Source organism: Stegostoma tigrinum, chromosome 4, assembly GCF_030684315.1.
Source record: "Stegostoma tigrinum isolate sSteTig4 chromosome 4, sSteTig4.hap1, whole genome shotgun sequence".
Classification (NCBI taxonomy): domain Eukaryota; kingdom Metazoa; phylum Chordata; class Chondrichthyes; order Orectolobiformes; family Stegostomatidae; genus Stegostoma; species Stegostoma tigrinum.
In genome coordinates this window covers 131,223,678-131,239,147 of record NC_081357.1, presented here as the reverse complement: position 1 = coordinate 131,239,147, position 15,470 = coordinate 131,223,678, and the positions used below count along the sequence as shown (strand labels likewise).

At 42.4% G+C, this 15,470-nt stretch overlaps 1 protein-coding gene across 4 annotated transcripts in view; it reads left to right on the top strand.

Moving 5' to 3' along the window:
* The window catches only part of LOC125452495 (putative Polycomb group protein ASXL2), a 277,746-nt gene that overhangs the window by 43,106 nt on the left and 219,170 nt on the right, over nt 1–15,470 (top strand). The window contains exon 1 of one of the 4 annotated variants that reach the window (XM_048530998.2): nt 12,538–12,552. The exons of the other annotated variants lie outside the window; for them this stretch is intronic. The gene's annotated coding sequence lies outside the window, so the exon portion shown is untranslated. Of the gene's footprint in view, nt 1–12,537; nt 12,553–15,470 lie in introns of those variants that run through there. 4 annotated transcript variants of the gene reach the window in all.

Genomic DNA, 15,470 nt, shown 5'->3' with positions numbered 1-15,470 from the left:
CTGCGTCCACACTTTTCCAGAATCTGCCGACCTATGCTTTCTTTAGTCTCCCTGCTGCTACTGGGGGGCCTGTAGTAAACCCCTAACGAGGTGACTGCTCCCTTGCTGTTCCTAATTTCCACCCATACTGACTCAGTAGGCAGATCTTCCTCGACAATGGAAGCTTCTGTAGCTGTGATACCCTCTCTGATTAGTAGTGCTACACCCCCTCCTCTTTTTCCCCCCTCCCTATTCTTTTTAAATGTTCTAAACCCTGGAAGATCCAGCAACCATTCCTGCCCATGAGAAACCCATGTCTCTGTTATGGCCACAACATCATAGCACCAGGTACTGATCCATGCTCTAAGTTCATCACTTTTATTCCTGATACTCCTTGCATTAAAGCAAACACACTTTAACCGATCCCTTGGTTCCTTCCCAGGAAAATCCTTCCCACTAGCTGGTCTACCTCTTACTACTGCCTCACCTGCATCAACGCTCACCTGTGGTATACAGCTCAGGTTCCCACCCCCCTGCCATACTAGTTTAAACCCTCTCGAACTACTCGAGCAAACCTTCCACCCAGGACATTGGTCCCCTTCCAGTTCAGATGCAACCCGTCCTTCTTGTACAGGTCCCACCTTCCCCAGGAGGCATCCCAATTGTCTACATATCTGAAGCCCTCCCTCCTACACCAGCTGCGTAGCCACGTGTTCAGCTGTGCCCGCTCCCTGTTCCTCACCTCGCTATCTCGTGGCACCGGTAGTAAACCAGAGAACACTACTCTGTTCGTCCTGCTCTGCAGCTTCCATCCTAACTCCCTGAAATCACTTTTTATATCCTCAATCCTTTTTCTGGCTATATCATTTGTGCCAATATGTAACACGATTTCTGGCTGTTCGCCCTCCCCTTTTAGAACCTTATACACCCGATCGGAGACGTCCCGGACCCTGGCACCAGAGAGGCAACATACCTTCCGGGAATCCCGATCTTGACCACAAAATCTCCTGTCGATTCCCCTAACTATCGAGTCCCCTACCACGAGTACTTTTCTATTCTGCCCCCTTCCCTTCTTTGCCACAGTGTCAGGCTCAGTGCCAGAGAACTGACTACTATGGCTTTCCTCTGGTAGGTCACCCCCCCCCCCCAGCAGTATCCAAAACGGTATACTTATTGCTGAGGGGAATGCCCACAGGGGATCTCTGCACTGTCTGTCTGTCCCCTTTCCTCCCCCTAATTGTAACTCATCTATCCTCGTCCTGAGCCTTAGGAGTGACCAACTCCCGATAACTCCTCTCAATTACCCCCTCTGCCTCCCCAATGATCCGTAGTTCATCCAGCTCCAGCTCCATTTCCCTAACACGGTTTTCAAGGAGCTGTAGTTGGGTGCACTTCCCGCAGATGTAGCCAGCGGAGACGTGTGCCACATCTCCCACCTGCCACATTCTGCAGGAGGAGCAAGCAACTGCCCTAGCATCCAAACCCCACTTATCTGAACACCCACTCAATACTAAAGTAGAAAGCTTACGTCAAGTAATAATAACATTCAATGAAATTAACATTGTTGAATTTCCCACGATCAACATTCTTGGGTTACCATTGATCAGACTCTTAATTGATCAGTCATATCTATTTTGGGTGGCACGGTGGCTCAGTGGTTAGCACTGCAGCCTCACAGAACCAGGGACCCGGGTTTGATTCCAGCCTCCGGTAACTGTGCGGAGTTTGCACATCCTCCTTGTGTCTGCGTGGGTTTCCTCTGGGTGCTCCGGTTTCCTCCCACAGTCCAAAGATGTGCAGGCTAGGTGGATTGGCCATGCTAAATTGCCCGTAGTGTTCGGGGCTGCGTGGGTTATAGGGGGATGGGTCTGGTTGGGATGCTGCAAAGGGGCATTGTGGGCTTGTTGGGCTGAAGGGCCTGTTTCCACACTGCAGGGAATCTAATCTAATCTATACTTTATTTACAATAGCAGTTAAAAAGCAAAGAATTTTGAGATGAGTAACTCGCCTCATAGATTCCCAAAGCCTGTCTCCACTGACAAGGCTTCTTTGCCCTTAGTACAATTACTGCCCCATTCAACATTAAACACAATAGATTATCGTCAACCCAGCAGATTCTGTCAGCGAACCTTCAAGACATTTTTCTCTTTCTAGAACAGTAGTGTTTTCCTTAATCAAAACCACCCCCCCCAATATCCTTTCATTTCTAAACAATGTTTCCTGAATCCATTACACCCAGGAATATTAAACAGCTAATCCTTGCTTTCCTTTGAGCCAGATGAGAATAGAAAAATTGCAGTGTAGCTTAGATCCAGTTAACATCAAGTATATATTCAATCACCATGAATGTAAGGAAATTCATTCAGAACTGAACAGGCATTGCCAGGTTCCTTAAACAGCATTCCCCCCTCCTGTATTCTCTATCACCAAAAAGGATACAGGCAGTAATAACATGGATCTACTAGCACCTTCAAATTCCTCTGCACATGACTCACTGCCCTGGCTTGCATATATATCACTGTCCATGCCTTATTATGAACTCCCTTTCTAAAACCACTGTGGAAAATTTATTGCTACAAAGATTGCAGCAGCTCAAGGACAAGGCCCACCATTACCTTCTCTGGGCAGCAAGGGATGATCATTAAAGGTGGTGTTACTAATTTCACCTCATCCTAACGTATTGAAAAATTAAAAGGTACTGGGACTATACTTGGCACCTTAACAACACAAAGGCAACAAATCTGATGTTCATGGAGGCTCTGGAGCTTGAACAATTCCAGTTACTTTCAAATTTAAAATTATTCATTTTTATTTGAATGGGGAAAATGCTTTAATATTTTGGCACTGTTTTCTTTTTCGGGGGGGGGGCGCGGTTGCAGAAAGGACTGACAATGACAGTTCTAAAAGGAAGAACGTTGAGTTAATCAGAACTCCCTTAAAATGTTGAAGAATTCTGTAATTATCTAAAGTAACAAAAATGAGATGCTGGATGTGAACATGTTTGGGTAGTGCTGTCTATCACTAATCTTAAAATACCTTTTTAGAAAACAAGAGAAGTTTATTCTTTTGACATTTATTTTCTGTTGTTTTGTAAATCCCTCTCAGCATTGTTTACCTTCATATCAGATTTGACTGAACAGATTTCCCCCAGCTCTGGTATATGTAAATATATATCTTCAGGTCATCTATAGAACTGATGAAAAGCTTTTCACTCAGGTACAGACAAAGGTGAGTCAAGTCCTCATCTCCCCTATTATGCTGTATTAACGTTCCATGATGAGGATCACTCTTAGCAGGAAAAGGACAGACTCCCATGCCTGTGAAGTGTTGGTTCACCCATCAGCTTCAGGAAGACCAGTGCTGTTCCACCATCTTCATCACTGACAATGTAACACTGGAAGTTGTTGACAGCTTCATATTCTTTGACTGCACAATCGCCAGCAGTTGATACTCAAGTCAACTCATGCTTCACAAAAGCTGCAGCTGTCGTGTCTGCGCTAAGAACCACAGCTAGCCGACTGAGAACACCAAACTGAGTCTGCCAAGCCCGAGTCCTCAGTGAACTCCTCGATGGTGTATGTATATAGTACATGCCTTGCAGGCGAAGAAACTAAACTCCTCCGCCCTTCACTTTCTCAGAGATGCCCTAAGCATCTCTCGGCAGAACAAGGCTTTCAATTATGAAACCCTAGAGTGTCCCAATTCCGTCAGTAGGTACTGATTGCTGATTCCGTGAAGTCTAAGCTGGCTCAATCCCATTTATCAGATTGATCAGTACTTTGTAGCAGCAACCCTTTTGTATCATATATTAGTCACTGGGTCACAAACTGATAGGTGTCTGTATATTTGCTACAGGTGAGGTCTGAAGATGGCAGATATTGACAATGACAATGAAGAGACAGGGGCTGAAAGCTAATAGCTTGGAAGGGCATTGGCAGAGGTGAGCAGAAACACAAAGCTCAGCTGGCCGAGACAGGGCACAGAGAAGCAGAACACCATTGAGTCTTGAACTTCTCAGCCCACTTCTTTCTTCTGGAAGAGATTACCATGCCAGAGTGAGGGTCTTGAGCCACACCAAGTGAGTTCACCGATATTGTCTTACAAGAGTGAAGAGTGCCATCGCATTGTTTGAGTAGCATCTTTGTTGTTCAGAAATTAGGCCTTTTGGCCTATCAAGTTCGTTCTGCCATTCAGCCATGGCTTATAGATTTCTCAGCTGCATTCTCCTACCTTCTCCCCTTTGATTCCCTTAACAATCAAGAACCTATCTGTGTCTTAAATGCACTCAGTGACCTGGCCTCCACAGCCTTATGTGACAGTGAAATACATAGACTCACCACTCTCTGGCTGTAGAAGTTGCGGGTGTTTGTGAAGGTGGGATTGGGCTGACGGAATTATTAAATGGTAGGGCCTTAATGCCTAACTCATGTTGACAGGATGAATATCTGTGCAGAGTTTGAATTAAATTTGGAAAACTGATTATAGCATATTGTATAACACTGAAGCAATTCAAGACTAATTAAAGCACTCCTCAATGACTGCGAAGTTTGTGGCTGTGGGAATTAAATTTTTACCACCATCGACTATATATTCAGATCTCCACCTCTGCCACTTCATCCCCATGATCCTTGCGTTGGACTCAAGCTTTTTTTTAATTCATTCTCAGGATGTGGGCATCTCTGGCTAGGATAGCATTTATTGCCCATCCCTAATTACCTAGAGGGTAGTTTAGAGTCAACCACATTGCAGTGGGTCTGGAGTCGCACCAGACCTGATAAAGATGTGGTTTTCTTCCCAAAAGGACACTAGCGAACCAGGTAGGTTTTCCCCTAACAATCGACAATAGTTTCATGTTCATCATTGTATCTTAATAGCAGGTTCCATTGTTCATTGAAATCAAATCCCGCCAGATGCTGAGCAACTTCAGAGTGACATTGACAAGTTGGCCAAATGGGCAGACACCTGGCAGGTGAATTTCAATGCAGAGAAATGTGTGATAATGCATATTGATAGAAGAAACATGGAGAGACAAATACAATAAGACATTGCAGCAGAAATTACGCCATTCAGCCCATCATTCTGCTCTGCCGTTCAGTCATGGCTTGTAAGTTTCTCAACCCCATCCTCCCGCCTTTTCCCCTTTGATCTCCTTAACAATCAAGAACCTATCTCTGTCTTAAATGTACTAAATGACCTGGCCTCTACAGCCTTATGTGACTATGAATTCCCTACATTCACCATTTTCTGGCTGAAGAAGTTTCTCCTCATCTCTATTCCTTACTCTAAGGCTGTGCCCTCAGGTTCTAGCCTCTTCTGCAAATGGAAACTTCTTACCAACATCCACTCTATCCAGGCTTTTCAGTATTCTACATTTTAATTAGGTCTCCCCTCATCCTCCTAAACTCCATCAAGTGTAGAATCAGAATCCTCAAATACTCCTCATATGTTAAGCCTTTTCATTCCTGGGATCATTCCCTTGAACCTTCTTTGGACCCACTCCAGGGCCAGTACATTTTTCCGGAAATACGGGGCCCAAATTGTTCACAATACTCTAAATGTGGCCTGACCAGGGCTTTAGAAAGCCTCAGAAGTACACCCAGCTTTTATATTCTAATCCTCTGAATTTGCCAACATTGCACCTGCCCTCCTAATTACTGACTCAACCTACACGTTAACCTTAACAGAATCCCAGAGTAGGATTCCCAAGTCCCTTTGCACTTTAGATGTCTGAATTTTCTCCCCATTTAGAAAACAGCCAGTGTTTCTATTCATCCTGCCAAAGTGCATGACCTCACACTTTCCCACGTTGTACTCCATCTGCCCCTTCTTTGCCCATTCTTCTAACCTGTCCAAATCTTTCTGCAGCCTCCCCACCACCTCAGTACTACCTGTCCCTCCACCCATCTTTGCATCTGCAAACTTAGACATACCGCCCACAGTTCCTTCATCTAGATCATTAATGTACAAAGTGAAAAGTTGTGGTCCCAACACTGACCCTAGCGGACACCACTTGTCACTGGGTGCCATCCTGAGAAAGACCCCTAACCCCACTCTCTGCTTTTTGCCAGACAGCCAATCTTCTATCCATGCTAGCACCTTGCCTCTAATACAATTGGCCCTTAACTTACTCCTGTGTGGCACTTAGTCAAAGATCTTCTTTAAGTCTAGGTAGATAACGTCCATTCGTTCTCCATTGTCTAACTTGCTCGATACCTCCTCAAGGAATTCTAACAGATTTTTCAGGCCTGACCTCCCATTGACAAAATCATGCCGACATTGCCTTATTTTATTATGCGCTTCCAAATATTCAGAAATCTCATTTTTCACAATAGACTCCAGATTCTTACCAACAACTGAAGTGAAGCTAATTGGCCAATAATTTTCCATCTTTTGCCTTTCTTCTTTTGAAAACAGGGGAGTTACATTAACAATTTTCCAGTCCTCTGGGACCCTGCCTACCGCCAGTGATTCCTGAAAGATCACTGGGCCCCTTGCTGTGATATTTGTATCATTGATAGCTACAGGTAAGGTGCTGGAAAACTGGAGATTTGCTAATGTGGTGTCACTATTTAAGAAAGGCGGTAAGGAAAAGCCAGGGAACTATAGACCAGTGAGCTTGACATCAGTGGTTGGCAAGTAGTTGGAGGAATCCTTAGGGACAGGATTTACATGTATTTGGCCAGGCAAGGACTGATTAGGGATAGTCAACGTGGCTTTGTATATGGGAAATCATGTTTCACTAACTTGATTGAGTTTTTTGAAGAAGTAATGGAGAGGATTGATGACGGTAGAATGGCAGACGTGATCTATATGGAGAGAGAGATAATGGACTTCAGTAAGGTGTTTGACAGGTTCCTCATGATAGACAGATTAGCAGGGCTAGATCACATGGAATATCGGGAGACCTCGCCATTTGGACACCGAACAGGCTCAAAGGTAGGACACAGAGGGTAGTGATGGAGAGTTGCCTTTCAGACTAGAGATCTATGACCAGCGGTGTGCCATGAAGATCAATGCTGGGTCCAAGATAACAAAGTGTGGGGCTGGATGAACACAGCAGGCCGAGCAGCATCTCAGGAGCACAAAAGCTGACGTTTCAGGCCTAGACCCTGTCCACTGCTTTTTGTCATTTATATAAATGATTTGGATATGAACATTGGAGGTATAGTTAGTAAGTTTGCAGATGACGCCAAAATTAGAGGTGTACTGAACAGTGAAGAAGGTTACCTCAGATACAACAGGATCTTGATCATTTGGGTCAATAGATCGAGGAGTGGCAGATTGAGTTGAATTTAGACAAATGTGAGATACTGCATTTTGGAAAGGCAAATCAGGGCAGGACTTATATACTTAGTGTTAAGGTCCTGGGGAGTGCTGTTGAACAAAGAGACCTTGCAGTGCAGGTTCATAGTTCCTTGAAAGTGGATGGCAGGATAGTGAAGAATTTGGTCTGCTTTCCTTTATTGGTCAGTGCATTGAGTATAGTAGTTGCGAGGTCATGTTGCATCTGTACAGGACATTGGTTAGAACACTTTTGGAATAATGTGTGCAATTCTGGTCTCATTGCTATAGGAAGGATATTGTGAAACTTGAAAGGGTTTAGAAAAGATTTACAAGGATGTTGCCAGGGTTGGAGAGTTAGAGCTATAGGGAGAGATTGACTAAGCTGAGGTTATTTTCCTTGGAGCATTGGAAGCTGAGGGATGACCTGTCAGAGGTTTATAAAATCATGCGGTGTATGAATAAGGTAAATACATAAGGTCTTTTCCCTGGGTGGGTAAGTCCAAAACTGGAGGTCATTGGTTTAAGGTGACAGGGGAAGGATTTGAAGGGACCTAAAGAGGGTGTGAGTGTGTGTGTGTGTGTGTGAGTGTGTGTGTGTGTAAGTAAGCGGTGGATGCTGCTACAATTAAGACATTTGAAAGACATCTGGATGGGTAAATGAATAGGAAGGGTTTAGAGGGATATGGGCCAGATGCTGGAAACTGGGACTAGAGTTATTCAGGCTACCATATAATACCTGCCAAGTTCAGTCTGTACCACAAGCTCATTTGCATGCCCCATGTTGAGGGGAGTACAGGAGCAAAGGGACTTTGGGATTCATATACATAATTCCCTGAAGGTGGCCACGCAATTTGAAGCAGTTGCTAAGAAGGCTTATAAGATCCTTGGGTTAATAAATAGAGACAGAGTATAAAAGCAAGGAAGTGGTTTTATACCTGTATAAATCAATGGTCAGACCATGTTTGGAGTATTTTGTTCAGTTCAGAGCTCCTTATTTAACAAAGGATGTTAAAGCCCTGGAGAGAGTGCAAAATAGATTTACTGGAATGATGCTGGGAATGAAGGATTTTAGATAGAAGGAAAGATTAGAAAAATTGGTCTTAATTCCCTAGGAGCAGAGAAGAGTAAGGGAAGACCTTATTCAGATGCTCAAAATTATGAACAACTTTAACAGGGTAAAGAAGGATAGTTTGTTTCCATGAGTTGGTATGTTAGTCTCTCAGGATCACAATTTCAGGATTGTCAACTAGAGGGTTAGGAGTGAGATAAGGAGAAACTTCTTTACTCAGAGAATTGTTGGATTTGGAATGTGCTGTATGGGAGAGTGGTGGAGGCGAATTCCATCGAGGGTTTCAAAAGACAGCTGGGTATATATTAGACAGGGGTGAATTTAGATGGCTATGAGATAGGGCTGGAGAGTGGGACTAGCTGGGTTGCTCATTCAGAAGTTGGTGCAAACATGATGGGCTGAATGACCTCCTATACTGTAAAATTCTATGATGCTATCTACAATGTCCCTCTGTCTTGCCATATTGCTCCTGATTTGGGTGCAGATATCGAGATATCATGTCCCTCACCTTGTGCCAGTACCCCAATCCAGTGAAAATAATTACTTGATCAGAAAATAATGGCCATCTGTTTAATTCTGTTTTAGCCAAAGTGAATAACCTCATCCTTCCTTGCATTGTGCCACATTTGCTAGCAAGTTGACCAAACAATTAACTTCTCTTGAAGTTTGCTGCCTCCTTGTGTTCTCACCACGGCTTACCTTTCTGCTTAGCTTTGTATCAACAAAATTAAATCCTCTACATTCTGTCTCCTTATCAATATCATTAATATAGGTTGCAGAGCGCTTAGGCTCCAGCACTGATCCTTGAGATACTCTCATATTCAGATCCTACCAATTTGAAAATGCTGTGTTCATTCTTATTTTATGTCTCCTGTTTATTAACCAAGCTAATACATTACCCACAGTCCACTGGTCCTTATTATGTACAACAATTTATCAAATGTGTTTTTGAAATATATTACAACTACAGATTCCCCATTATCCACCTTACTGTTGACTTTTATATTATTGGTTCAAACATAAACAAAGCAAAAATGGCAACAATGATTAATAAATTAAATTGAGAGTTCTTTAGAAGAAGAAGTAAAAGACTTGGGAGAGTTCTTCCAAATGCATACCACCTACTGACTAACAACACTCCAACTGCTTGCATCACCTCCTGTCATGATCTTTAATAAACTATTAATATATTCGGTATTATGTTAATCAGTTTTCAAGCAACTAAAGCAATATCCCAATGGTTACATCCTCAAAAACGTTGTGGAAGCGGAGTCATTAGCGACATTTAAGTGACTGCTGGACATGCACATGGACAGCAGTGAATTGAGAGGAATGTAGGTTAGGTTATTTTAGTTTTGGATTAGGATTATTCCACGGCACAACATCGTGGGCCGAAGGGTCTGTACTGTGCTGTACTTTTCTATGTTCTATGTTCTAAAAACAACTTTAATAAGTGTCAAACTCAGTTCTCTTTTCTGAAAACATGGTGTTTTGTTGTATTTAGACACTTTATCAACTATGTTGTTATGACTTCCTTAGTAATGATTGATATTATGCCAAATAGCCTGTAGTTCCTTGTTTCCTCTCTCCATCCCTTCTTGAAAAGTGATGTTACATTTCCTGGGTTCATTCACTGAGACCATTCCTCGTGCTTAATAATCTCATGGCTGTAAAATGAAATACTGCATTTTCTCAACAGTGGTCTGCATTTGGTCAGATTTTAATGCTTTTCTCAAGAGCTTGCCATTTTCAGTCTATTTCCATAGCTTGATGTTTCCTGGTTTGTTTGGTGGAAAGCCTTGTAGCAACATGCACATTTTATTTTCACTGAAAGGATTAGCATTTAAAATTACAGTGCTGTGGTCATAATGGGTATTAGACAAGGTGGTTGGGTAGAGCATCACAGGTTGAACTTTCACTCCCACATCAGGAACGCAGAATTCTCAGCTCCAAACACTTGACCTTAGAGAAAGTGACCTGGAATTTTGGATTTTGCATAGGAAGCTGCATATCACTCCTTAAATAAAACAGCTGTTCATTCCTCACCTATAAGACTCCCATCACCTCCTACACACTCACCAAGCTCATCCATGCCGTACGGTCCTCCTCCAACTTCAGGTTCCTCCATCCATGACACAGCCCTTTATAGCCCATACCCCCATCCATCACACTTTCCTCCTATATCTATAATAGCAAATCATCCACTATCCATCATGGCCTAACACAGGATCCATACTGAGATGAAATAAGATAACGTTTTTAACTCGTTCTCTCCATTTAACTTACGTTAATGCCTTACAAAACTAAGCATTAGAACTCATGGCCCCACTTCAAACAGTTAATCACCACTTGGAGCTGTCAGTCATATTTTGAAATAGCAGGCATCCCACTGTGATAAAGAATGGTTGTGAAATCTGTCATATAGCTGTAGTCAAGTATTAAAATATCAAAGTAAAGCAGCAAGCACCAATTTGTTTCTAACACTGTGGACAGGTCTCTTTGGTATTTTGTATGATCTCTGTTTACACTTCCTTATAACCACACTGTTGGAAGTCCATTTTGATAGCTCTCTCAATAGTCCCAAAGCAGTTAAGCACTTTCTGTGCACAATTGTGAGTCAAAATAGCCGATCTCAAATGGTACATCACCTCTCCCAAAGGGCAGCTGAATCCCCTCCCCCTTCCAGAGGTTTCTCAGGATCATACTCAAGAGGGTTCCTTTTTTACCCAAGCAGCTTCACAAAGTCTAGACCTACAGCATCCAGGTCTAAAGTGCAGACATCATGTTTTCCATTCCCAGCTGACAAAACAAATACAAACATGACTGTGGGAGGCTGCTGTTTTATTCAGGCAGCTGCCCATGTGAACCTTGGGTGTGCAATTTGAACGCACCCCTATTGACCTCCTCTCTGTCATTGTGAAACTTCAGTCCGCAGCATGAAATGAAAAAAACAATACAGTGCATTCTGTTCAAGACATCTTTTGGTCGAGGCTTCAAATGCCACCAAAGGGCACAGCCTCTGGGTGAAAGGACAACCCTTTAGAACTGAGATGAGGAGGAATTTCTTCAGCCAGAGGGTGGTGATTCTGTGGGATTCATTGTCGCAGACTGCTGTGGAGACCAAGTCATTAAGTGTCTTTAAGACAGAGATATGTAGGTTCTAGATTAGTATGGGGATCAAGGGTTACAGGGAGAAGGCAGGAGAATGGAGTTGAGAAACATTTCAGCCATAATGGAATGGCAGAGAAGACTTGATGGGCTGAATGGCCTAATTTTGCTCATATATCTTACAGTCTTCCTGGAGTGGGAGTTGGGACCCAGTGTAACAAGCTTTAAGGCTGGAATTATGAGATCTAAGGCAGCAAAGGCTACTGTCAAGTTCTGATGAATTTACAACAGCTATGCTCCTGCTCCAACACATCTTCACTTTTACTGTTCCCACTAAGGGTTGTAATGGTTTATAAGCCTTGAGACCTCGGTGGGAAAAGTATGGGATATGCTGGACTAAGCCAACAAGTTTTGCAGTTAATGAGAAAATAAAAAACAAACTTATTGGCACAGTCAAACTAGTTCAATATGAATGCCTTGTGTCAAAGTCACAAAAGGTAGCAGTGCGCAAACTTTGCACTGCAGTTGTAGTTGTGGGATAATTGGGGATCTCTTAATGATGCCTGGGTGAGATGGTCAGTTGTCCTGAATGTGACCTTTCTTCTCCATCATACTCCTCGGCCAGTGTAGTTTTCTCCATTTTACCGGATTTCCTGTGTACCCTCTCGTGTGCTACTCTGTTACAATGATTTATACATTGTCTGCACCTAAGATGCATATTTTTAGTTCTGTAATTATTGCCTCCTTTTGTCAATCATTAGTATTTCTGTTGTTTAATCATCTCCCGTGCTCCATCCAAAAACAGATCATTTATTTTCTTTGGACCCCGTTTCCTACTTCTGTTCCACCTTATAAACTGCCCATCTGCAACATCTCCCAGCTCTGATGAGTGGTCATTGATCAGAATTGTTGACATAAATTCCACAGATGCTGTCTGATCTGCTGAGTCTTTCCTGCCTTTTCTGTTTTTATTTCAGATTTACAGCATCTGCAGTATTTTGCTTTCTTTCCTGATGTATAACACACTTGTTTCAGAATGATACGCCATTAAGCTGCATCTTCTTGTATCATAATGAGTGCTGCACGATGTGAGCAGAACTGGATTTATTCATGTAAGTTAACAGTCATTGTGCAATAAACATCGTCTGTGGTATTTTCAATGAACTCTTCTGTCAAACGAGAAGTTGTGGAAATCAACTGTTGTTTTATATGTTTATTTGTTTGAAGGGGTGTCAAAAAAATGCAAAATCTGTATTCAAGCATGTGGAGAATGGAAGGATTGTCTAATAACCTTAGTTAATAGCAACATTTTGTGCAGGAGAAGACTTTGTCCATTCATATTGTCCTTACAAACTTGCCATGTTTGATTTTTAGCTATGATTGCTGAGCGACTAGCCTATATTCCATTTCAGAATTGGAATTCATAGTGTCTTTTAACAGTATCTATTGTCTTCGGCTCCTGCACTGCCATTAATCTGCTCCTCAATTCTGTCAGCTGCTTAGTAAATAAACTATAACTGAGGTTTCTTATTTCCTTTCAGCACTCTCAAAGTTCAAGTGCCCTGGTCTTCGTATCCTGTGGCTCATGGAAAAGCTTTAGTAAATTCCCATTCTCTATAAAGCTTAAAGATCTGTGTGCTCCTATCACTGGGTAAAAGTTCCACTGACTCCAGCTACCAGCCTTGTTATCCTGTTCTGTACAGCTGGTTAAAATGTGAGGAGGGAAGCAGTCATTCTGTTTTTCTCACTCCCAGTTTGATTGTAACGGGAGGTTAGAATTCCAAAAGGATGAATTCCCATTCAGTGTGTGCTTGACTATATTTGGAAATGTGTAAAGATTTAACCAGGCAGGTTTTTTTGGAACTAATCACGTGAGGGATAAATTATATTATGCTATATAAATAGTAAATATGTAGATATATTAGAATGGTAAAAATAGGCCCTGACTTGTTGTCTCATACCTGGACATAAGCACATTTGAACTAAAAATACACATGTACATATCACTGAGAACAGCAGGTTAACTTTGGTCAGATTAAAGTTCAGTGATTAGAAAGGTAAGAAAGAGTTTCCTGGTTGGAGATGATTTGTAGATGTCTGGACTGGCTGTGTGGCTATTTCATTCTTAGCTGGCTGTGTAGGGTTATAGTCTGATGTCTCATCCTCCTTCTGGAAACACTGCTGTGGAAACTGGTGTCTTCGTTTAAAAGTGTTCTATCTGTTTGTGGGAACATGGACGTGATCAAATTCATCAAACAGGGTAAAAGTCAAAGAACTGCAGATGCTGCAGATCAGAAACAACAACAAAAGCTAAGTGGCTCTGGCAGAATCTGTGAAGAGAAATCAGAGTTAATGTTTCGGGTCCAGTGACCCTTCCTTAGACCCTTCATCAAACAGGGTGCCATTGTAGGTGGAGGCAGAGAGAGAGAGAGAGAGAGAGAGAGAGAGAGCAGCGTCACCTTCCCTAAAATATCTGTGAAGAGAAATCAGAGTTAATGTTTCGGGTCCAGTGACCCTTCCTTAGACCCTTCATCAAACAGGGTGCCATTGTAGGTGGAGGCAGAGAGAGAGAGAGAGAGAGAGAGAGCAGCGTCACCTTCCCTAAAATATCTGTGAAGAGAAATCAGAGTTAATGTTTCGGGTCCAGTGACCCTTCCTTAGACCCTTCATCAAACAGGGTGCCATTGTAGGTGGAGGCAGAGAGAGAGAGAGAGAGAGAGAGAGCAGCGTCACCTTCCCTAAAATATCTCTTCAGTCAGCACGGACAAAGTTGATTGGTCACATGGTTTCATTCCAACTGCCATCAGGAGTTTAACAATCCATTTTGTTTTCAAAGAGGTAGCTTTCAAAGCTCACATCTGTACAGACATCTTAAACGAAGTCCCAGCTTTTTAGTCCGCTGCACAGTTCATTCTTCCCTGCTTGAATTAGAAACTTCACATTTGACGAGGCGGGGAGAATATTGTTCAAAACTCTTTAAATGTTAATTGTCTTTAGTGGAGTCTTCATGGGCCTGGTGTCTCCAGCCCAACCACCTGGAACGTGGGCTACAACAGTAATGTGAATTGATAACCTTTTTAAATTTAATGTGAGTATTTTCATGAAAAACTTTTTTGTTGAAAAGGTATAAAGTCAGCTGAGGAATTAAAAATTGATGCAAAAAACACATTGCTGGAAAAAAACCCATCATATCTGGCAGTATCTGTGGAGCGAGTCCAATATGACTTCTTTCTCTCTTTCTCACTCTCTCTCTGTCTGCACAGATGCTGCCAGACCTGCTGAATTCCTTCAGAATTTTCTGTTTTTGATGCAGATTTCCTGCACCTGCAGTATGTTGCTTTTGTTTGAGAATTAAAAGTTAATATTTAACCTGGGCATGTCTTTGTAACATACCTCAAACAATTATACATCTTTCCTGCAATACTGAGACTAAATATTACACACCAAATGTAATCTCGCCAAAGCTAGCTACAAAGCAAACATCAGAGATAATGGGAACTGCAGATGCTGGAGAATGCCAAGATAATAAAATGTGAGGCTGGATGAACACAGCAGGCCAAGCAGCATCTCAGGAGCACAAAAGCTGACATTTCGGGCCTAGACCCTTCATCAGAGAGGGTCTAGGCCCGAAACGTCAGCTTTTGTGCTCCTGAGATGCTGCTTGGCCTGCTGTGTTCATCCAGCCTCACATTTTATTATCTCTACAAAGCAAACATTACATTCTCATACTCTTCAATCTACAGATCAGCATTTTATTCATTGGTAAATCTGAATGTACAGTTATATTGACCTAATTATTAAATTGTTTGGTCTCTTTCCTTCTTTGCTATGGTTACCATTTCATATGTAATCTGCCAAATCTACCCTCTGGGCAATTAGGGATGGGCAGTCAAAGTTTGCCTGACCAGGGACACCTGCATCCTGTGAATGAATAAGAAAGATTCCTGTGAATTCACATTCATCTTGAACTTCATGTTTCTACTTTCTGCCAACAGCGTGGTCTGTCTCACCCCTTTGGATTGTCTCACAT